The sequence below is a fragment of the Carica papaya genome, chromosome 3 (genome assembly GCF_054855325.1).
Source record: "Carica papaya isolate Zhongbai chromosome 3, ASM5485532v1, whole genome shotgun sequence".
Classification (NCBI taxonomy): domain Eukaryota; kingdom Viridiplantae; phylum Streptophyta; class Magnoliopsida; order Brassicales; family Caricaceae; genus Carica; species Carica papaya.
The window spans coordinates 17,017,739-17,040,873 of record NC_142311.1 but is presented as its reverse complement, the minus strand read 5'-3'; the positions used below and the strand labels follow the sequence as shown (position 1 = coordinate 17,040,873).

The 23,135-nt window shown below is 39.9% G+C and overlaps 2 long non-coding RNA genes across 7 annotated transcripts; both read left to right on the top strand.

Moving 5' to 3' along the window:
- The first annotated feature begins 95 nt into the window (after positions 1-95).
- Positions 96-15,418, top strand: LOC110808655 (uncharacterized). Of its 6 annotated transcripts, none has more exons than XR_015817891.1 (5): positions 96-690; positions 805-884; positions 2,774-2,922; positions 3,249-15,060; positions 15,240-15,418. It is a non-coding gene; the product is annotated as an uncharacterized LOC110808655 (long non-coding RNA). The 6 variants fall into 6 exon arrangements; XR_015817890.1 differs by having other exon boundaries at positions 119-690; positions 3,249-4,272; XR_015817892.1 differs by adding an exon at positions 967-1,133 and having other exon boundaries at positions 119-690; positions 3,249-15,418.
- An 81-nt stretch (positions 15,419-15,499) lies between these two features.
- On the top strand, positions 15,500-18,035 carry LOC110825028 (uncharacterized). Its single transcript, XR_002541699.2, has 2 exons — positions 15,500-15,830; positions 15,973-18,035. It is a non-coding gene; the product is annotated as an uncharacterized LOC110825028 (long non-coding RNA).
- The last annotated feature ends 5,100 nt before the right edge of the window (positions 18,036-23,135 follow it).

The following is a 23,135-nucleotide window of genomic DNA, read 5'->3' as shown; positions in this document are numbered from 1 at the left end:
TGAAACGCCCTCCTAGGGTCACATAAAAACATGTAGAAAACAAAATTTTAAATCAAATAAGAAAGTAATTAATTAATAAATTATTATTTTTTTCTAAAATAAAAATGGGAAAAGGGAAGGGAGAAATGTGCGTGCCTTGCTGCTGGGCATCGAATTGACACCACCAAGCTGAAAGCTTGTGGTGGAGTTCTAACCACCTTGCTGTGGAGACTGAACCTGCCAGCTGTCGCAACCCAGCTCTTCCCTTAAGCTGCTGCTGGCCACTTTGATGCATCAAGGGCCCCAGTTGCTTGCATGCAATCAGGCGGCCTTGATCTTTCCTTGGAGAGAATTTAAAAGCCACTTAATGTGTCATTCTTCTTCTTCATTTCCTCCATTGAACCATTCAGTAAACCGAGAGAACAAAGAGAGAAAAGAAGCAAACGAGAGAGAAGAAAAGATAACAGACCCATGAGGTGAACTAGAGAGAAGAAAAGATAGCAGACCCGAGAGGAAGTGAAGCAGACTTGCTTCGTGTGGCATCTTCATCCTCTCACAGTTTCTCTAATCGTTTCGTAGACTAAAGAACGTTAAAAATTACGAAATTTGGTGAGTGTTTATGGTTATATCTTAGCTAAGTTTCAGCAAAAACAGAGGACTAAAAGCTTTCTCCTTGAAGGAGATATCCAAGGACGAACACCAATAGCTCAGGTATGTATGGTGTGACCTCTGTTTTAATTTTATCCATTTTGTTTATAACTTAAGAATTCATAGAAAATTCTAAAATTTTGTGAAATTATAGAGCCACATCTAACAAATATTTAGAATCAAGAATCAGGGCAAACAGATTATCCTAGAAGGAGAAAAAATTCCCCAACCACCGACTGATCCTGCATGCAACTTCGGTGAGTAGCGTCTTCCCTAATACTTTGGTTTTTTAATCAATTGAACACTTAAATGATTTTTAAAAATCATGAAAATTTACAGAGTAATAGCCTTATGCGTTAGAAAATTTTTGACATATTAATCGAACAAAATCCTTCTGTATTGAGGGAGAACCGAAAGCAAAACTACTCCACACTCAGGCTATTTCTAGACAGAGGCTGTGAGTGACGAATCTTTGAATTTCCAACAAATTCTTCGCGCATTTGAGGGTAAGAGGAATGATAGTCTAATCATTATAAGTATAAAATTTTGTAGAGCATCTGAACGGTTATTTGTGCATATAAACTCGAATTGGTTGCTGTGTTTATGAAAGTGAAACCATGAATCTATTCATGCATATTTGAGTGAATTAAAGGATGTAATTATGTTTAATGTCTGCTGCTTTGTGTTTACAATGATGGATTATCATGTCTAGTATTGTCTTAAGTAATCATAAATGGATAAAATTGAAGAACTGGTGATGGAATCGTTGGGAGAAGGCCAAGGCTTTTTGCTGTGCATGCCTAGGCTTATAAGCGCCGATAAAAATGGGCAGCACGTCTTCTGCTGTGCATGTGAGTGCACCCAGGGTGTTGTCCTGGCACGCCAAGTGCCGGGGCATGTCCTCTGACACTTTGCATACGCGCTACACGCCGCGCGCTGGAGACCGGGCTCAACCAGGCACTGTGCGTGCCCAGAGGGCCCTGGGATAGGCACCGAGTGTGCTATTCGCGCTGTGCGTGCTTGGACATGCGTCTGGGCGTCCGTGCACCTGGACACATACCCCATGGGCGTGCTGCTGTGCGTAGCAGGACAAGGGCGCTGTGCAGGTTCGCTAGGCATGTGTGTGCTAAGGGACTATGCAGGCATGCGGGTCTGACCGCGAGTGCAGGTGCGGGAAAATATTCCCTTTTGCAGGTTGAGGAAAGAAATTCCCCTTTTAAGGAGTTCTTCAAAATCTAATTTTAGATAAATAATTGGTTTTATTTAAAAGTGAAATTTAGAATTTAAACAGTAAAATTAGAAGAAAGAAATTAGGAAAAGAAAGATGGAAATATTGCATGTGTGGATTTTATCTGTAAAAATTTGTAAACTGGAATTAGGGATTTAATTGAGATTTTTAGGTTTTAATTTAACTCAAAGTTAGTGTAATTTCATTGAAAGAAAATAAATAATTGAAGTCTAAGACTTAATCAATCTAGCAGTCCACTTAAATCCGTTGTATCTAATTTTCTGGGGGTATTGTTTATCTGAGGAGCCAATTTCTAGGCAGTGAATGGTAGATCTGTTTGTTTAGGATCCTTTACGAACTAAATGCAGTTCATACCCACGACCAGGGGCATGGGCTACGACAATTCGAGTGAATTTTGAGAGTTTGCGACCTGAATGGATTTTGAATGGTTTATTTGCACGTCAGTTCTATGTTATCTGCATCTGCACCCATTCACGTAGTAGGTTAGTTGTCCTATATCTGGCTCCCAGGAAATAGATGACAACGGTTGCACACGTAGGTATGACAACAGTTAAGCTAAATAAAAGAATGTAAAAGACTTAAAAAGAAGAGTTAGTCTGTGTGCGTGTGTTTGCTTGTGTTTGTATTTGCTTATGATTGAGGTTGAGCACTTTGAGGGGCATTTGTATGATTTAATGGGGGACATCAACAACGGTTTCTCAACAGATATCGGTATCAAGTACATGTAAGTTGATTGCTTTGATATGATTGTTTGTTGTTTGTCTGTAATATGATAAAAGAATTGTAGAAATTGTATATAATTATGTTTTCAAACATAATTGTGAGGTTTTAATACTGTTTCTCTTATTGAGTTCATTGGAGCTCACCCCCTTCCAAACTCTTATGTTGATCTGACAGGTTTACTAACGAATCCGTGTTTATATTTCTTCAAAGAGACTTTGGAGCTAGAGAGGGATTCTTGGAAGTTGTCTTCTGATCTTTTGTATTTTGTATTTTAGAGGCTCGTGGGATTGACATGAGGAAGTAGGGATGATTATATTTCAGAGGTTGTAAATAAATAGATTATCAAACCCTGTATATTTCTGTTGATAATCAGACGCCTCAGTTGTTTTTGAGTAACTTTTTGCATGAGATGTATATTTATGTTGTACTCTAGATAGATTATTATTTGCTCTTCAGATGTGAGTGTCAAGTTGACACCAAGACGTTACAGGTGGTATCAAAGCAATAGGTTCTAGGACACATCCCATATTATTAAGGCTTAGAGTTTAGGTACTCTTAAAATAGGATGTCATTTGTTTGAGTACTTGAAACCCTAGTCATTTTTAAAGATATTCTATATGTCTCTAAGTCTTGTTTTCCTTGTGTGCAGTATGACACGAGGAAGAGAGGAATCTGTTGAACGTCTTGATGAGGGTCCCGCCAGGGCTGAGTTCCTCAAAACGATTCATAGTTGTCCAGAGTATGGTTGGTACCATGACCCAGTTAGTTTAGTTGCATCATAATGATGATCATCTCTGTCCTGAAGATCATATTCGCTGCAACCGGACCATTGCAGTGATATCTTAGATTTCCATAAGCTCAATTCTTTCCATTTTGAGGGCGGTACTAACTCGATGATCGTCAAGCGTTAGGGGATGCAAATTGAGAAGATTTTCTCTGTCTTAGAGATGACTGAGAAGCAGAAAGTTCCTCTTGTTGCTTTTGTCCTGATTGGAGAAGTAGAACATTAGTGGAGGCTGAAGAGAGATCTGTTGCCTACTCCTACTATTTGGGCACACTTTTTGGAGGCTTTCTACCAGAACATTTTTCCTACTTGGGTTTGCGAGAAAAAAGAAGTGTTCTAAGATCTCCGCCAGGGAGGTCTTTTTGTGAGCCACTATGCAGCTCGTTTCATTCATTTATCTTAGTTTGAACCATAGTTGGTCTTTACTGAGGCCAGAGAGCTAAACATTTCCTCAAGATTGAGGGCAGATATCTAAGATAAGGTGCCCATGCTTAGGCTAACCACTTATGCCTTAGTCCTTGAGCATGCTCATCTCGTATAAGAGCTCCTTTCTGGTAGGTTCCATCGTACAAACAGTTCTCAAGCTCCTCATGATTTGAAGAGTACACATCCAATTCAGCACGGTCCTGTGGACAAGTGTCCCCATGTTTTTCTTGCTTCACCACCACCACTTCCATCAGGTACTACTTCTGGTCAAGATCCCGTGGACATTGTGAGGGTAAGCACGGTGATCGTCCTTGCTACAAGGTGAACAATGTTTGCTTTTGGTGTGGCAAGCCTGACCACTATCCAAAAGACTATCCTCAGGGAGTTCGTAGACTGCCCACCAATGGACGTGTTTATGTTATGATAGAGCTTGATATTGAGGCTACACCTACAGTCATTGAAGGTACGCTATCTATTTCTGATTTATTTGCACACACTTTGATATCTTCAGGTGCTAATGATTCTTTTGTATATGTTGATTTTGCTAAGAAGTTTTTAAACTAGTATCCTTAGATAAGACTTTGTTAGTAGAAACAACCACACGTGATATCATTATATCCAATCTAGTATACAAAGCTTGTAGGGTTAAGGATGTAGGTAGGGAACTATCTGTGGATCTTATACTCCTAGACTTCCTAAATTTGACGTACTCTTAGGCATGGACCAATTATCCGTCTATCATGGCACCTTGAATTACTTCAACAAAACAGTTGTATTTAATCCTCCAAATGATAGATCTTATAAGATGTAATCTATTTTAAAAATTAATAAATAATATTTCTTGCTTTAATGTCTTTTAATTTATTACAATAATTTAATGATTTGAAATATTTTTAGAAATGTTTAGTCGGTTCAGGATATAAAGGTACATATGTTAGAATTTTAAGGATATTTGGATAGTTTCAAAATTTGGAGACAAATTTCTTAAGGGGGGTAGATTGTGACATCCTGCATGTAGAAAAAAAAATTTTTTTTAGTACAAGGAGAGGCAAAAGTGAAAAGAAAATTAAAAAATTGTCATGCACATCCAGGACCAAGAGACACCAATGATATTGTTAGTGAGGAGCTATTGGAGATCATTTGGTACTTAAACATGAGAGTGGAGACCCATCGGTAGAGAAAAGCCACCATTTGCCAATCAGTCAGCACATTTATTTTCTTCGCAATAGACATATTAGATCCGGACCAGCAATAACAAGTGCTTGATTTCACAAACGAGGGCGAGATGCACATTAATGCCGTAATCCTTCTTAGTAAATAACTACACTGCCAGAGCACTATCCATTTTCAGAATAATACTATAGAACCCAGCATTCCAAACGAGTTGAAGGCCATCGAAAACACTCCAAAGCTCGACCTTAAGAACAGAGCATCTGTCAATCTTCCTGCTGAAGCTTCTCAGGTAAGCACCATTCTCATCCCTAATAAGTCCACCACAACAGGTGAGATTAGTTGCAGCACGATAAGCACTATCAGCGTTCAACTTCCACCAACCCCTAGGTGGTTTCTGCCAAGCTACAAGTTCTTCCGACCTGTGCACCATACCTAAAAGAAAACAAATATTTATATTATTAATCATAAAAGTATAATCAGTTATGAGGGATACATCCTTAGCAAGTTCATCGATACTGTTTTCACTCCATTGGAAAACAAATTTATTTATATGGTTCCACAAACTCCACCAAGACCAAATGTCACTCTCAAATCCTGAAATGTATTGCACCAGGGCCAATTGTTTTTGAGGTTCAGCACGAAGCACTCATCCACAATACCACAGAAGAACATTGATTGGGCTTCAGCATGTACAATCTTCAACCACAGCAGCTTAGCCACGCTTCAACTACGGAGGACATGATCCACATCCTCAATAAGGTCGCCACACCTATTGCATTCTACAGTAGAGGATATGTGATGTCGGTATCTCTTCCAATTCATCAAAAGCTTCCCCTTAGCATCCAGCTAGAGGAACGTACGCATCCGTTGAGCACCTGGCCAACGCCAAATGTCTCTCCAATTCCTATCCTCCGGGTGCTAATGATCGCTCTCTAAGAGGGCATAAGCCGCGAGCTAACCGAGAATACCCAGAGCTCGTCATATCCCAAAAGTAGGAGTCTGGGATATTTTCATCTCTAAGGGTCAATACTATTGCCATCTGAAGTAGTGTACCCATCGGCAACACCCGATGCAAGGCCTCCCAATCCCATTGGCCGGACGACACCACGTAGTTCCTAACACATCTATAGAGATCCTACTCATCTATAGGTGCGAAAGCCAAAATCTTAAGCAGCCCCGAGTCTCCTAACCAGTAGTCTTCCCAAAACCTAACATTTCTCCCCGATCCAATAGACCATTTGATGCCAACTCGAAGATCCGTCCAGAGATGGCTAACGTTACGCCAAAGATGGGTGGTCGGTCCTGTCAGTTTATAATTTCGCGATAAGGCAGACCATTTGTACTTGTGGGTGAGGACCTGGACCCACTTTGCAACCATAACAAAGCCCAATTTCATCAGGAAAGCTTGGTTTTGCTTGTGAATAGACCGAATGCCGCTTCCCCTAGTGTCGTAAGGCATGCATATGTCATCGTAACTGACAAGACTGATTTTCCAGTTACCATTCCCCTGGCCCTAGAGAAACTTCCTGACTACCGCTTCAATATGATCACATAGGGATTTAGGCAAGGCTGTGGTCTGCATAGCATAAGTAGGGATAATCATGAGGACGGACTTGACCAAAGTTAAACGCCCTGCAAAGGAAATGAGGTTAGCATTCCAGTCAAATAACTTTTGGTTAATCTTCTTAAGGATGTAATGATAAATATCTTTGTTGACTCTATCATGTAACAATGGAACTCCTAAATACTTATCAAGTTCATTGGAGACTTGAAAACTAAACATCTTGCTAATACGACTAGCCTCGCCCATGGTAACATTGTGAGAAAAGAAAAGTAAGTGTTTTGGTCACACTCACTTTGTGGCCCAAGCTCGCACAGAAATCCTCTTAGACCTTCTTTATGACCTGAGTTTGGTCCTCAGTGGCTTTCCCAAGGATTACCAGGTCATCCACAAAAAAAAAAAGGTGTGAGAGGGCAAGACCTTTCTTACCAAGGCAGATCGACTTCCATATACCATTTCTTACCCAGTTGTTGATGCAATGTGATAGCTGTTCCATGCATAACACAAATATGTAGGGTGAACGTGGGTTCCCTTGTCGAATGCCTTTAGTTGGCCAGAACTCTTGGGTGAGACAATCGTTCCACAACAATTGCATGGAGCAAGAGGAGATACACTACATGATGACTCTGATAAGGTTAGGAGGGAGACCAACATCAAGCAGACTATCCTCCACATATTCCCAACGAATGCGATCATAAGCTTTTTCTAAGTCCACTTTAATGGTCATCCACTTGTCTTTTCACCGCAAATGTCGTATAGAGTGAACCACTTCTTGGGCAATAATAATGTTATCTGTGATATTCCTACCGACTACAAAGCTAGCTTAGGTAGGGCTAACCAAAAAAGATACTAGGTTTTTGAGTCTATTAGCAATGAGTTTAGTAACAATTTTATATAACACCGTCAATAAACTGATCGGACTAAATTCTTTAATAGTCTCTGGTCTATCAACTTTATGGATGAGGATAATAAAGGTCTTGTTAATCTCAGCAGGTAACTGTTCGCCATGGAAGATACCCTTAACCATTGCGCAAACCGACCTGCCTACAGTATCCCATTGGTTATGAAAGAATGCCGCGTGAAGGCCATCCACTCCGGGGGCCTTCAACAGGTGCATGCTAAATAAAACGTCATAAATTTCATGGTTCGTTTTCTCAGAGTTCATTTGAGCAACCATAGTAGCTATTAACTTTAGGAACAAGCCTCTAACAGGGTAATGTGGTGTGGGTCCCTCTTTGACCGTATAAAGGTGCTCAAAGAAGGTAGAGGCTATTATCCAAAGCTGGCCTTCATCAGTACTCCAATTACCATCTCCATCCTTAAATATACTAATTTTGTTCTTTTTCCTTCTAGAGATGGTTTGACCATGAAAGTATTTTGTGTTCCTGTCCCTCAGAGAAATCTAATTACATTGGGATTTTTGCTTCCAAAGAATTTCTTCTTGCAGTAACATCCCCTCTAATTCCTCTTTCAAGGATTTCTCCAGCTCTTAGAGCCTAATAGAGTGGTGTCTTTCCAGTGCCTATTGAATCCCATTCAGTCTTGCGAGGAGGATACGTTTTCTCTTAGTGATATGGCCAAACACATTTCTATTCCAGTCCTGTACAGTCTCACTGAAATTACTAAAGGAAGATGGTTTTGCCAATTTCTCCTAACCAAGTTAAGAAAATCAGGGTGGGATAGCCATGCAGCTAAAAATCAAAAGTGTTTGGGGTCTTTATTTTGAGTGTGACAGATGTAAGGGATAATCAGGAGAGGTCTATGATCATATTGCACTTTTGGAAAGTGGTGAACGATGGCCTCCGGGAATCGGTTGAACCATATTTGGTTATAGATAGCTCTATCAAACTATTGAAAAAGGGTCCCACGTCGCCATATAAAGTTAGGTCCTACATAATCAAGTTACTGCAAGGAATTGACATCAATGAAGTGGTTAAAGAGAGCACAACCTTTAGTCCGTTTAGCCGCTCCCCTTCTTCGGTTGTCCGAATCCAAGATGGCATTGAAATCCCCAACAAGGAGCCAAGGGCGATCCATGTGATGTCCGATAATGGTGAGCTCCTCCTAAAGGTCTTTACATTTATGAGAATTTGGGCTCCCATAGACAATATAGAGGGAAAAATCCTCCCGACCATCATTCCTATTAATCCTGAAATGGATAAACTGATGGTGATTGTAGTCCACATTAACTTGGATAAACTCTTTCTACATCATTCAAATGCCCCCAAAAAATCCAACTGCCTCAACTGTGTGAGAGTAGTCGAATCCAAGGTTCTTGATCACTTTATTCGCTTTCTCGCCTGCCGTCCTAGGCTCCAGCAATGCAACCAAGGCAGGGTCGTGGATATTGACAAAGGACTTTAGGGCACGTCGGAAACCAGCTTTTGCTGCACTTTGACAATTCCATACAAGAAATGAGCAATCTATATGGTAAGGATAAGGGAATAGAGAAGCTGATGCTCAAAAGAAAGACTATGCTTGCTCCTTTTAAAAGGCATCAACAGCGCTCGAAACGAGGCTTACATCCTTGTTAACAAGTTCTTGAATTTTGGACATAAGGGGGTTGATCGTAGTGGAAGTAGTGGATGTAGGTGCCTCATCCCCTTTTTTGGCATTTACTTGTTTTTTAAAGGTCTTATTAATTTTTATGCCTTTGTTGATATCAAGTCTATCCGGCGGTTTGACTGCTGGCTTGAGGTGATCTCTCAAGGAGATCGTTGGTGGCATGGAGCTATGGGAGGAGGACCGATTGAGTTCATGGTCTTGGTCCGCCTTATCTTTAATTATTACAACGGTATTTCTTGAAGGTTCTAGCGTAGTAGTACCCTGGCTTATTACAAATTTCTCATTGTAAGTCATTCCTGCACCAGAGGGGCTGATGCGTTTCTTTGTCCTGCTAGATTCTCCGGCCATATTAGTCATGGGCATCACACATCCAATTGTGGGCTTAGTATTGGCCAGCATGGTAGAACCCATGAATTCAGGGAGGGTATCCATCGTCTTCTGATCACTTTCTTCCACCACAAGCACTTTTCCTTTGTTCCTTAGGGGTTGTCTCTCATTTGAGACCCCCACCTGTTACGTCCTTCTAAGGCTCTCTTTATGTCTGTAATCATACTAAATCTTGATCCATTCTTATTATTCTCTCTTGGGATATCTGAGCCTTTGCTTGGGAAGATAAGACCCTTACTTCCAACTTTCTTCCCCTTGCGTTGGACTTGCATTTAGGGACCATAATTTTCATCTAACACTGCCACATTATCTTGTTTACTGGGACTTGTGTTTCCACTCTTAACTGACTCAATCTTCGTCTCAGCATTTTTCTTGCACTGGTCTTTAAGGTGTCCATATACTCCGCAGTCGAAGCATATAGTAGACAATCCCTCATATTCCACTCTCTGTAGGCTCCCATCTAGCATGAACTTAGAAATGAGTGGTTTGGTCTGATCGATCCCAACACCAATCGAGCAAACTTGCCCCGTTTAGTGGATTCAGTGTTATAGTCAATGCGAAATACCTTCCCTATCATCCTAGAGATAGCTCCGAGCACACTCTTGTGGTAATAATGGATGGGAGGCTAGGAAATCGCACCTAAGCCACCACATTAGTGACATCAGGATTTGTAGTAGAGAAATTAGGGGACCAAGGCTGCACCGTGAAGTAATGGCCATATATAACCCATGGGTCATCCGTAAGAATATGCAGGTAGTCCTCTGTCGAGTGGAACTTGACCATGTAGTAATCATTATCTAGGTCAATCAAGTGTAATCTATCAGTAGGCTTCCACAGGCTATGAAGTTTTGTCTAGAGTGCTTTATACCCAATCGGCTTCCCAAATAGTCGAATAATCACTGTAAGTTTCATATTTTGTCTTAGGAAGTTATGCACCTTATCCGAAAAATTGATTTTCGGTATTATATTCTCCATGTTAAACTTAACATCCTGTCCCTGATCTCAATTTCATCTCGTCTATTGGCAGCCTAATGACTATTGATGAATTTATCTCTAAAAGAGAGTTTCACATTCGGTGCTTCCTGCAATGAAGGAGATTTCCCAAGGTGTGTGGTTTGTGGTTTCTTGCCTGTAAGTTGCCTAAGATTCACCGCCTCTCTCCTCATTTTATAGGACTCATCCCTAATCACAGCATCTACCATAGTTTCATCCTCAACATTCAACTTTTCCACACCAGACCGGAGCAAGGTTGGGGTTGTTGATCGGGTCGCACTAGAACAGGGGAGAGCCGCCTCTATTGCCGACTTACCTTCAACCAGCGTTGCCTCCATCATCGGCTCGTCCTCCGCAACCACCCTCTGGATCATGCTCGGCCATACTCGGGCATGCAAATAGAGTCGCGCCAGAACATTCCACCGTCCTTGTTTTCACATCCCCTCCCATTGGCATTGTGACTAGGCCTTGTTCGCCTGCCATTGACGCGAGGCAGTTAGCCCCAGATCGAGTTGCATCATTCCACCTTAAGAGGCTCGTTTTTGGGTCGAGCGGCGTCTCTTCTGCTTCCATCGCTCCTTCTGCCATCCCTTCCTCCATACACTGTTGTTCATCAAGAAACGGAGAGTGATTTTCCTCCGACCTTATCTTAACCTTCTTCGTGGATCGATTAGCTTCCGGGCAAGGTGGCGCCTCCCTTTCTCTGTTAAGGCAATGTCGAGAGAGAGCAGCATTTTAGGGTTTCGGCAGTTTAGAATTTTGGTGGTTTAGGGACGGCAGCTGAGAGAAGACTACGATCGTTAGCCTTGGCTTCCCAAAAAGCTGTAGAAAACAAAATTTTAAATCGAATAAGAAAGCAATGAATTAATAAATCAATTTTTTTTTCTGAACTAAAAATGGGAGAAGGGAAGGGAGAAATGTGAGTGTCTTCCCGCTGGCATCGAATTTACACCACCAAGCTGGAAGCTTATGGTGGAGTTCTTATCACCGAGTAATGGAGACTGACCCCTGCCAGCTGTCCCAACCCACCTCTTCCCTTCAGCTGCTGCTGGTCACTTTGATGCATGAAGGGCCCCAATTGCTTGCATGCAATCGGAGGACCTTGATCTTTCTTTGAAGATAATTTAAAAGCCACTTAATTCGTCCTTCTTCTTCTTCTTCATCTCCTCCATTAAAGCCTTCAGTAAATAGAGAGAACAGAGAGAAAAAAAAAAGTGAACGAAAGAGAAGAAAAGATGGTAGACCCGAGAGGAAGTGAAGCAGACTTGCTTGGTGTGGCGTCTTCATCCTCTCGCTGTTTCTCTCATCGTTTCCTAGACTAGAGAATGTTAAAATTACGAAATTTGGTGAGTATTTAGGCTTATATCTTAACTAAATTTCAGCAAAAACAGAGGACTATAAGCTTTCTCCTTGAAGGAGATTTCCAAGGACGAATACCAGTAGCTCAGGTATGTATGGCGTGACCTCTGTTTTAATTTTATCCATTTCGTTTACAACCCTAGAGTTTATAGAAAATTCTAAAATTTTGTGGACTTATAGAGCCACATGTAAGGAAGATTTAGAATCAAGAGTCAGGGCAAACAGATTGTCCTAGAAGGAGAAACAATTCCCCAACCGCCGATTGGTCCTACATGCAACTCTAGTGAATAGCATGTTCCCAAATACTTCGGTTTTTGGATGAACTGAACACCAAAATGATCTCTAAAAATCATGAAAATGTACAAACTAATAGCCTTATGTGTTGGGAAACTTTTGACATATTAATCGAATAAAATCCTTCTGCCTTGAGGGAGAACTGAAAACAAAACTGCTCGGCACTCAGGCTGTTTCTGGACAGAGGCTGTGAGTTACAAATCCTTGAATTTCTAGCAAATTGTTTGTGCATTTAGCCTTCTAATTCATGCAATTTGAAGATAAGAGACATGGTAATCCAATCAATACAAGCATTAAATTTTGCAGATGCATCTAAACTGTTATTTGTGCATCTAAACTCAGAATTGGTTATTGTGTTTACTAAAGTGAAACCATGAATCTGTCCATGTATATCTGTGTGAATTAAAGGTGTTTTTATTATTATGTGAACTCACCTATTAAATGCACTAGTTCGAATCAGTACTAAATTCAGATATTGTTCTATGAAGGCTAATATAACAAATATTAGAATCTCAATTTATTAATATTATTTGACTAAGGATTAAGAGAATAAATATAAATTAATGTTTAATTAAAAAAATAATAAATTAAAATTGATTAATAATTGAGATATAATAACCATTAAGATGTTCATCTATAAATTTTCTTAATTTATTCTGTAACAAGAAATTTTCACTCAATTTCATTCAATTATGTATTAATTTTTTTTTTCAAAATTAATTACCTTACCTAATTCATAATAACACATACATTTTTATTGATTAATATGAATTGGTGCGTTAACATTCAATTATTATATACATAGATTATGCCAAATATGTCTACTTACATTCAATTTTTATACTAACTTGATATTCTAATAAATAATCGATCTTTCAATTCAATCATTCATTATAAATCAATAAATAGGTAATTAATTTATTTATGCATTAAGTCATAAGATAATACATAAAAATTGGAAAAAAAAAAGAATTTTCATAAATTAAATAATGAAATAACAAAGTATCCCTTACAGTTTTATCAAAAATCCTAACAAAAGAGTTTAGCTACTCATTCTAAACAAAAATACAAGAATCAAATCTAAAAAAAATCTAAAATAACTCACCAAATGATTGAAAATAAACCCTAGAGAAAGCTCTTGTTGTTTGCAGCCATTTTCCTTCTTTTCTTTTTTCTCCCCCAAATTCCTTGATAACTTCAAAACCTAGTTAGTTATAGAGTTCAAATCTGGTCTAGCACGTCCAACGGTCGTGTCGAAATGAGACATGACCATGTCACCCTCAGAATAACATCAATTTTCGATTTGTAGATACGACAAAATTGTGTCTCCCAAGCACACGACTGTGCATCTTTCACCAAAAGAAGCATAAGCATTTTGTTAATAACACACAACCGTACACTTTTGGCTATCTTAGCCTAGTATAAGGCACACTGTCGTGTCTCACTCCTCCTCAAAAGCAGAAACATTAGCTTCTTAACACATGGCCGTGTGTTATGGTCATGTCTCCCTTATCTTCATGCTTTAACCATTTTTTACCCAAATCTTGCTTCAATCTACTCTAATTTGCTTATAAGTCCTAAAATCATTCCTAAGTAATGCCAAGAACAATTCAACAGTATATGTAGCAAAAATCAATCAAAATCCACTCAAATAAAATAAAAAGATACCTATAAAATTCAATTATATTAGTTTTTATGTTTAATTTTTGCTACTTTGTGTTTACAAAGATGGATTATCATGTTTTAATTAATCACATATGGGTAAAATTGAAATATTGGTGAAGGAATCGTCGGGAGAAGGCCAATACCTTCTGATGTGCATGCCCAGGCGCATAAGCACTGACAAAAATGGGTAGCACGATTTCTCCCATGCGTGTGAGCGCACGCGGGGTGCTGTCTAGGCACACCAAGTGCCGGGACATGTACTCTGGAACGTTGCATACGCACCACACATCGTGCGCGAGAGACAGGGCACTATCAGACGCTGTGCACGTTGAGAGGGCCCTGGGACAAGTCCAAGCTTGCTATGCACGTTGTGCGTGCTGGGACAGGTGTCTGGGCGTTTGTGTGCTTGGACATATGCCCCATGGGCGTGCTACTGTTAGCAGTAGGCCAAGTGCGTTGTGCAGGTCTGCCAGGCGTGTCTGCGTGCTGGGGGACTGTGCAGGCATGCGGGTTTGACCGCATGAAATTCCCTTTTTGAGGATTTCTTTAGAATCCGATTTTAGGTAAAATAATTGGTTTTATTTGAAAGTGAAATTGAGAATTTCAAGAGTAAAATTGGAAGAAATAAATTAAAAAAAAATGGAAATATTGCATGTGGGGATTTTATCTGTAAAAATTTGTAAACTGGAATTAGGGATTTAATTGGAATTTTTGGGTTTTAATTTAATCTAAGTTAGTGTAATTTTATTAAAAAAAATAAATAATTGAGAGTTTAAGATTTAATTAACCCAACAGTCCTGTTAAATTTATTGTATCTGATTTCCTGGAGGTATTGTTTATCTGAGGAGCCAATTGCTAGGCAGTGAATGATAGATCTGTTTGTTCAGGATCCTTTAGGAACTGAACGTAGTTCATACCCTCGGCCAGGGGGTATGAACTACAACGACCCGAGTGAATTTTCAGTGGTTTATTTGCACGTTAGTTTTATGTTATCTGCATCTACGCCCATTCACGTAGTAGATTGGTTGTCTTACATCTGGCTCTCAGGGAATAGATGACAGCGGCTACACACGTAGGTATGGCAACAGCTAAACTAAATAAAAGAATGTTAAGCAATATAAAAGACTTAAAAAGAAGGAGTCGATTCGTATGCGTGTGTTTGTATTTGCTTGTGATTGAGGTTGAACCCTTTGAGGGACATCTGTATGATTTAGCGAGGGACAACAGTGCTTTCTCAACAAATATCGATATCAGGTACATGTGAGTTGATTGCTTTGATAGAACTGTTTGTTGTTTATCTGTAATTTGATAAAATAATTTTAGAAATTGCATATAATTATATTTTCAACCGTATCTATAAGGCTTTAATATTGTTTCTCTTATTGAGTCCACTTGAGCTCACCTCCTTTCGTACTCTTCTGTTGATCTGACAGGTTAAACTTCTTCAAAGAGACCTAGGAGCTAGAGAGGGATTCTTGGAAGTTATCTTCTCATCTTTGGTATTTTGTATTTTAGAGAGGTTGTAAATAGATAGGTTATCAAACCTTGTATATTTATGTTGATAATTATATGTCTCAATTGTTTGTTTTTTCCAAGTAACTTTTTGTATGAATGTATGTTTCCACTGTACTCTAAATAGATTATTATCTGCTCTTCGGATGTGGGTGTCAAGCTGACACCAGGGCGTCCCACATTTGTCAGTCGCCCCAATGTCTTTAACTCGTCGTCCATCACGTGTCACTCCTTACATGCCGATTACATTCCACTACCAATTAATCGTTTTAGACTCCCTACCAGCTGGCTTCCACTGCCCACCAATCGCATTCTACCCCTTGTTGGTTGTTATCCGCCTCTTGACCACTCGTCATCCACCCCCCCTTGCTGCTTATTGGTCACCTTCGTCTGCCACTCGCCATCCGCCACCCACCACTATCTACTTTCTTTTTCTCTCACCTTGCACTTCTCCGCTTCAAAACTATTTCTTTTATAGGCGAGGGAAGTTGTGGAGATCAATTTTCCAACTCGTAAGATCTTCTGAAAATTTAGTGAATTAATTTTTATCATGTCACTAAAAATCTGTAAGAGGTCACTAACATATCTTTTCCGGTTATGTATATAACTTATCTTTATCTTTTTTTTTTTTTTTTTTTTTTTTTATGGTGACAGGCTGAAACTAACATCACACATCTCCAACATCTGCCCTTTATCAGTCGCCCCAATGCCCTTAACCCGTCGTCCGTCGAGCATCAATCCTCACATGTCGATCACATTCCACTACCAACTATCTTCCACCTCCCACCAATCGCCTTTTTGCCCTTCGTTGGTCGTCATCCGTCTTATATCCCTCGCTAGTTGCTGGTCACTTTTGTCTGCCACTCACCATTTGCCACCCACCACCTATCTGTTTTTTTTCTCTTATCGGCTTGCACTTCTTCGCTTTAAGATTTCTCTTTTTATAGGCAACGGAAGCCGTGAAAATTAAATTTTCTCCCTAAAAAGCTTCCAAAATTTCGGTGTATTAATTTTTACCTATTCGCTGAAAATCCGCACGAAGTCACTGACATATCTTTTTCAATTGCGTGTACAACTTCTCCTTATCTCTTTCTTGATGGTAATGGGTTGGAGCTAATATTACTCATTCTTTGATATTTGCCCTTTGTTAGCCGCCCTATTACTCTTAACCCGTCGTCCATCGTACATGACTTCTCACACGCCGATTGCATTTCACCACCAACTAATTGCCTTCTGCCCCCTACTAGTTGTCTTCCTCCGTCTGTCAACCGCCTTCTACCCCTTGTTAGTCATTATCTGTCCCCTAACCACCCATCCTCTACCCCTTGCTGGTTGCCGGTCACCTTTGTCTGCCACTTGCCATCTCGCTTTATACTTCTCCGCTTCAAGGCTTCCCCTTTTATATGAGGGAAGCTGTGAAGATCAATTTTTTGCCCAAAAAATCTTCCAAAAAAATGGTGATATGATTTTCACCATGCCGTTAAAAATTCGCAAGAGGTGATTGACATATATTTTTCAGTTGCGTGTACAACTTCTCCTTGTCTTCTTCAAAATGGTAATCAGCTGGAACTAGCATCACTCATTCTCCAACCCTTTGTCAATCGCTCCATTGCCCTTAGCCCGTCATTTGTCGCGCGTCACTCCTCGCATGCCGATTGCATTCCACAACTAACTAATTATTTTTTGCCCGTTAAGAGCCGTAAAGATCAATTTTCATGTCCAGAAAATTTTTAAAAATCCTGATGTGATCCCAGGTAGGCCAAAATCAATTCCAGAAGTTCAAACTGAATCCACCATTGAAGGGGCCGAGAATCTTGCCCCAAAAAGTAGTCCAATGACGGCTCGACTCCTAAATTCGCCTAAAGAGAGACTTGAAACTAAATCTAAGTGCCCAAGAGAGCAAAACTCAAAGCCCTTGTGCATGGGGCCAAGTACCTAACCCAATGAGCACCGAAAGAGGTCTAAACATTATGATCAAGTTTGAGTCAGGAAGGGGGCATCCTTGGAGGTCTAAAAGTTGCCAAAAGAAATGTTCAAGCTAGATCCAACCGGGCCTGAAGATCCAAGGCAACACAAAATAATGGGCTTGAGGCCCATGAGAGAACCCGTGGGTTTGAAAAATTGCCAAAAGAGATCAAAAATCGACATTTGGTCCAAGAAAATACGAGTTTAAGGACTTTTCGACAAGGCAAGATTCAGCTTAAGAGACGACCTAAGAGAGGCCAATCGGCATTGAGGAGAATGGTTGACAACATGTGTCGCGCATGTGACATTCAGGACATGTGCGGACCTTCACACGTGCGAGAGAGCCTACTTGCACATGTGGGTCCCTCGCTCGCGTGAAACAGCACACGAGGCATGTAGACAAGCAATCCCGCATACCCGACGCGCAAATGGATGTGCGAAGGAGGTGCCCCACATATGCACAACAGACGACATGCATGCAAGCAGCAAAGGCCACACCCAGCAGGGGCGCACGCTGCGGCCTAAGACCATGTAGCAATGCGCGCGATCTAGGTCCAAGCAACAGGCCAGCGCGGCCTGCCCGCAGCCCACATCCATCAGCCCATGTATGCAGCTGGGTCTTTCTGGTCCGTTTTGGACTCCCTTTTTCCATTTTTCTTAATTCTACAAGGTGTCTAAGCTTTCACAATTATCCTATGTGCAAAATATGCTAAAATTAAAGGACTTAAAATTGAAGAAAGATTATTCTTAAAGATTTGGGAGAAGGAAACTATTAATTATTAATATTTTAATGTAAAACCTTATTAATAGGATTATTCAATTATTATTTTAAGATAATAATAAGGATTTTTATTATTTTATTAATTATATATTTATTTTCTAATTAAATTAAGAATTAGAATATTGATAGGAATCTTAATTCCTATTCCATATAAAAATAAAAATCAAGAGCCTATATAAAAACCTTAACTCAAACATTGTAATCATAACTTTGAAAATTAATGAAAAATTAAAATTTTGAGCTTTTCTCTAAATTAGCTTAGTGCTAATTTTTCTTTTCAAGTTCTTCGAAGGTAGGTGAGCTTTCTGAAGTCTTGATTGAATTGAGGAGTTGGAATCAACTTATCAGTTAAGTTCGTGGCGTATTTTTTTTATCGTTTTGGTTTTTGCATTCCTAATTTTAGCATTATAAATTCAATTAAAAGAAGAGGTTTAATTAGGTGGTTGAGTTTTGATATTGTATGCGATTGGATTGAAGTTCCGAGAGTCAAAACTATCATTTTCATACGCTCTCGCATCAAATTTGGTGAATCGATTTTCACCATGCCGCTGAAAATTTGCAAGAGATCACAAACATATCTTTTCTGGTTGCGTGGGCAGCTGCTCCTTATCTTCTTCTTAATTGTAGCAGCCCCGGTAATTCAAAATGGAAATTATATTATAAATATTAAATGCGGAAGCGGAGACAAAATTTGATTAACATCCCTTACACTAAAACCAAAAACGTGCTCACAAAATATAAAAGATTAAACTACCTAAAGGGGAAAACTTGAAAGTAAAAACTACGAATGTGACTATAGAGTCCTTAGGCGTCCCCTTCGTCGTCCTCCTGCGGAACCGGCTCGGGAACGATGTCCTCTTGATCTGAAATGATTAAATAAGGAATGAGCTACACTAGCCCAGTAAAGATATCATGATATCTCACCGTCACGGAAGTAAAGGTGGGTAGAAAACACAAAAAAGACCAATGAAGCTTAATTTACAACAAATTCTTTTATCGAAAATAAAACCTTTACCATTTACTTACCTCGGTGAAATTCATAAAACGATATACGAAAGCAATAACATCATCATCATCATGAAAACATATATATGAACTGTATAACATAATACCTATCACACTTTTCGTAATTCAATCGTTACACAACATATTTTCCTAATTCACCAGCCCACTAGTATCCATGGGGATCCATAGGGGTCTCGCTACCTGTTAATCCTTAACACTTGAAATCATATTCCAAGGCCGTCCCCATACCCCGTCCGGTATGGGCGCCAAACCATAGACCTCACTACCCCGTCCGGTAGGAGGGTGAAACGGGCCGTCCCCATACCCCGTCCGGTATGGGCGCCAAAACACATAAGATCTCCATACCCCGTCCAGTATGGGAGACCACAATCCCGGTAGGGTTCCCTACGGACCCGGTCCGTCCACCATATCCCAGGATATCTAGTCAGGCTGAACACATCATACAATTTCCATTCACATAATCTTTCATTCTCCTTTTTCCCTCAGTCAGCATTATCAATCACATACAAACACGCAAAACGATAATTTATGCCAAACAGACAACATACAGCATCAATATCCTGGTCATTCAATCCATAATCAATAAAACAGTAAAATATGCACACGAAACTATAAAATGAAAATATTGAACCTCATGCTGCATTTAAAACTGTAAAACAGGCCAAATAACAGTTAACCGACAAACACACTAGACTCGGGCTCCATTAGCGACCTTAAGCAATTTCACACATTCGTTGATTCATGAAATACCGTTTTATCATTTATTGGACTTTAAAACCGTGATAGGAAATAGGGTGAAGGGTCCTTACTCGTTTCGGGGTCCGAACACGGCTTCACAGTGCGCTTGCAGGCCGTCCCTAATTTTCCCTGAATTTTTCTCGGGGAACTGAAACGCACTACTGGTACCTGCACGTGTTCCAAAAAAAACCCAAATTAGGCCCAGGGCCTCTTTCGGCCCAAATCGCAACTCCGGCACGGCGGCTCCGCCGTGCTCCGGCGACGGCGCCGCCGCTGGCGGCGGCGAGTCGCCTCGGGTTGGCTGTTTTCGGCCGTTTTCGGCCGAATTCGGCCACACTCGCATCGGTCCCTGTGAGAAAACAACCCTAGGGCCCTCGGGGGGCCAAAAAATCACGGAAAAACGGAGCTTACCGGCGGCGGCGCTCTCGGGTGCGGCGGCTCTCCGGCGAGGTTCGTGTTTTGGTGATTCGGCTCCGGTCAACCTGTAGAGAAAAGAATGGTGATCACGGTGATATAAAAATTGCATCAAACGGAGGCCGGGAAGGGCCTCATCGGAGGCAAAAACCGAGAAGGGGCGCGGCAGCGCCGCTGGGCTTCGGCCGTGTATTCCGGTCGTTTGGCTGGGATTTTGGCTCCGATTTGGCCACAGGAGGAATCAGCGTGGAAAAACGAGTCGGGGGTACGAAATTTACCTCGATCGGCAGTCGGAAGTTCCTCCGGTGCGGCGGCGGGTGGCGGCGGCCGGCTTCTGGTTCGTCTTCTCCGGTGAGCGGCAGGCGGCTAGGGTTTGTGGTCTGGTGTGGGGGTTCTATTTATAACCCCTTGCCATTTGATCTCAGCCGTCCATTTTGATTTAATCTGGGCCGTCCGTTTTTGATTAAATCTGGGCCGTCCGTGCGATTAAATCTGCGCCGTCCGATCGCCCGCTTGATCTGGGCCGTCCGATCGCGCCCACGCGGATCGCTAACGTGGCCCTTTTGGAACGACATGGTATTGCCACGTGGCAGGTCCTGGTTGGCCGGGACTGCTGATCGGGCCTGCTGACGTGGCATTTGTTTGTTTTTTTTTTTTTTGTTTTTTTGTTTTTTTTTCTCTTCTCCTCCTTTCCGGGTGCTACATTAATGGTGATGGGTTGAAACTAAAATCACCCATTCTCCAACGTCTGCCCTTTATCAGTCACCCCATTACCCTTAGCCCATCTCCCGTCACGCGTCACTCCTCATCCCTCGTTGGCCATCATTCGCCCCCTGACCACTCATCCTCTATCCCTTGCTGGTTGTCGGTCACTTTTGTCTGCCACTCTACTATTCACCACCCATCACTATCTATTTTATTCTCCTCTCGGCTTGCACTTCTCTGCTTCAAGGCTTCTCCTTTTATAGGCGAGGGAAGCCATGAAGATCAATTTTTCTGCCTAGAAAATCTTCTAAAAATTTGGTGAATTGATTTTCACAATGTCGCTGAAAATCTGAAAGAGGTCACCGACATATCTTTTCCGGTTACGTGTATAGTTTCTCCTTATCTTCTTCTTGATGGTGATAGCTGGAACTAACATCACTCATTCTCCAACTTCTGCCCTTTATTAGTCGCCCCATTGCCCCGACGTCCTTCACTTCACTCCTTACATGTCGATCGCTCCACTACTAACTAATCGCCTTCTGTCCCCTACCAGTTGTCTTCCACCGCCCACCAACCGCCTTTTGCCCCTCGTTTGCCATCATCCACCCCCTGACCACCCGTCCTCTATCCCTCATTGGTTGCTGGTCACTTTTGTCTGCCACTTGTCATTTGCAACCCACCTCTTTATGCTAACTACCAATTGCCCTTCCCCGCACCCTTCAAATTTGCTTATGTCCGTCTACAATTGCCTTCCCTCATTTTTTGCTCCTCCCTTCCCCCACTTCCTCATACAAGTAATTATCGCTGTCATTAAAACTATAAATATTAGTAAAACTAAAAGATTAATTAGTTTTTATATTTGATCTTATTAGATAAATAATACTTCAAATTAAATTTTTTTTTTAAATTAATTTTTTTTTAAAATTAATTTTTTAAAGTATATATATTGTATATATATATATATACACATAATACTATAACACAGACAATTGTTTATATATATATATATATGCGTAATGTTATGTATAATATATGTGTATATATATTTGTGTATATATAGTATATATAATATATAAGTTTAGGTATATATGTACTAATATTAGTGTAAAAATAATTATTTAAATTAAATTTATTTTTTTAATATTTTTTATGTTATTTTAATATTTACAGTTATTTCACGAAGCATAAAAGTTTTACTTCTATTATTTTTAGTTATTTTTGTATTAATAACTCTTTCAATCAACGTTCAACTTTTATTTTTTTAAAGTATTAATATTTTTTATAACTATTTTATTAAAAACTTATTAATTTTTTATTAAAAATATTTTCACTCAACAGCTATTTTAATAATATTTTAAAATTTATAATGAAAATTATATACCTTGAATTGATGGGGAAAAGAGAAAAGCGATATTAGTATATAAGGATTTTAGTTACAGAGAGGCAAAAATTAGGAGAAGATGCTGAGCTTTAAGAAAGTGAGGGCAGATTCTGACTTCAACCGAAAGGTCTCGAAAGTCGAAAGAGTAGAGTTTCTAGATGAGGGATTTTTTTTTTTTTTTTTAAAGTTTCTTTTTGAGAGTGATTCCAAGAGAGAGGGAGGATTGTTGCTTCTATCTTTTTCTTCTTGGTTCTTTTGACTTTTGGTGAGGAGAGTGGGAAAAAGGTTAATTGATGAGTTAGGGTTTTGATGGGGAAATAAATTTGTTTTATTCTTATAAATTTTCGATAAAAGAAAGTAGGAGGTAATTTTAGGTTTTCGGAAGAAAAAATGAGGGTTTTGGTTCAAGAATATTAAAGAAAAAATAGATCGATTAAATAAGACGAACATAAGATTATTTAATTATTTAAATGATGCTTCCACTCTTTGATATAGTTTTATACACATTTATGTTTTTATAGTCACTTGTTCTAAATTTTGAAGTTGATGAAGTCCCGTGTGTAAGCTCCCAAGGATCAGGACTACTTCAACTTCCATTCTTCTTGGACCCCATAGAGCAACATCAACGAGTTAGAAATAATTTGAGTACTGTTCTTTTTTTTTTTTTTTTTTTTTTTTTTTTTTTTTGTATTTGATTTTATTTTGAATGTATTTAACAACCCACCTCTCAATTTGGCATTGTAAATTTTTTTTAAAATTTTTTTAATTGTTTAAATGTATAACATTTGCATACATGAGGACAAAAAA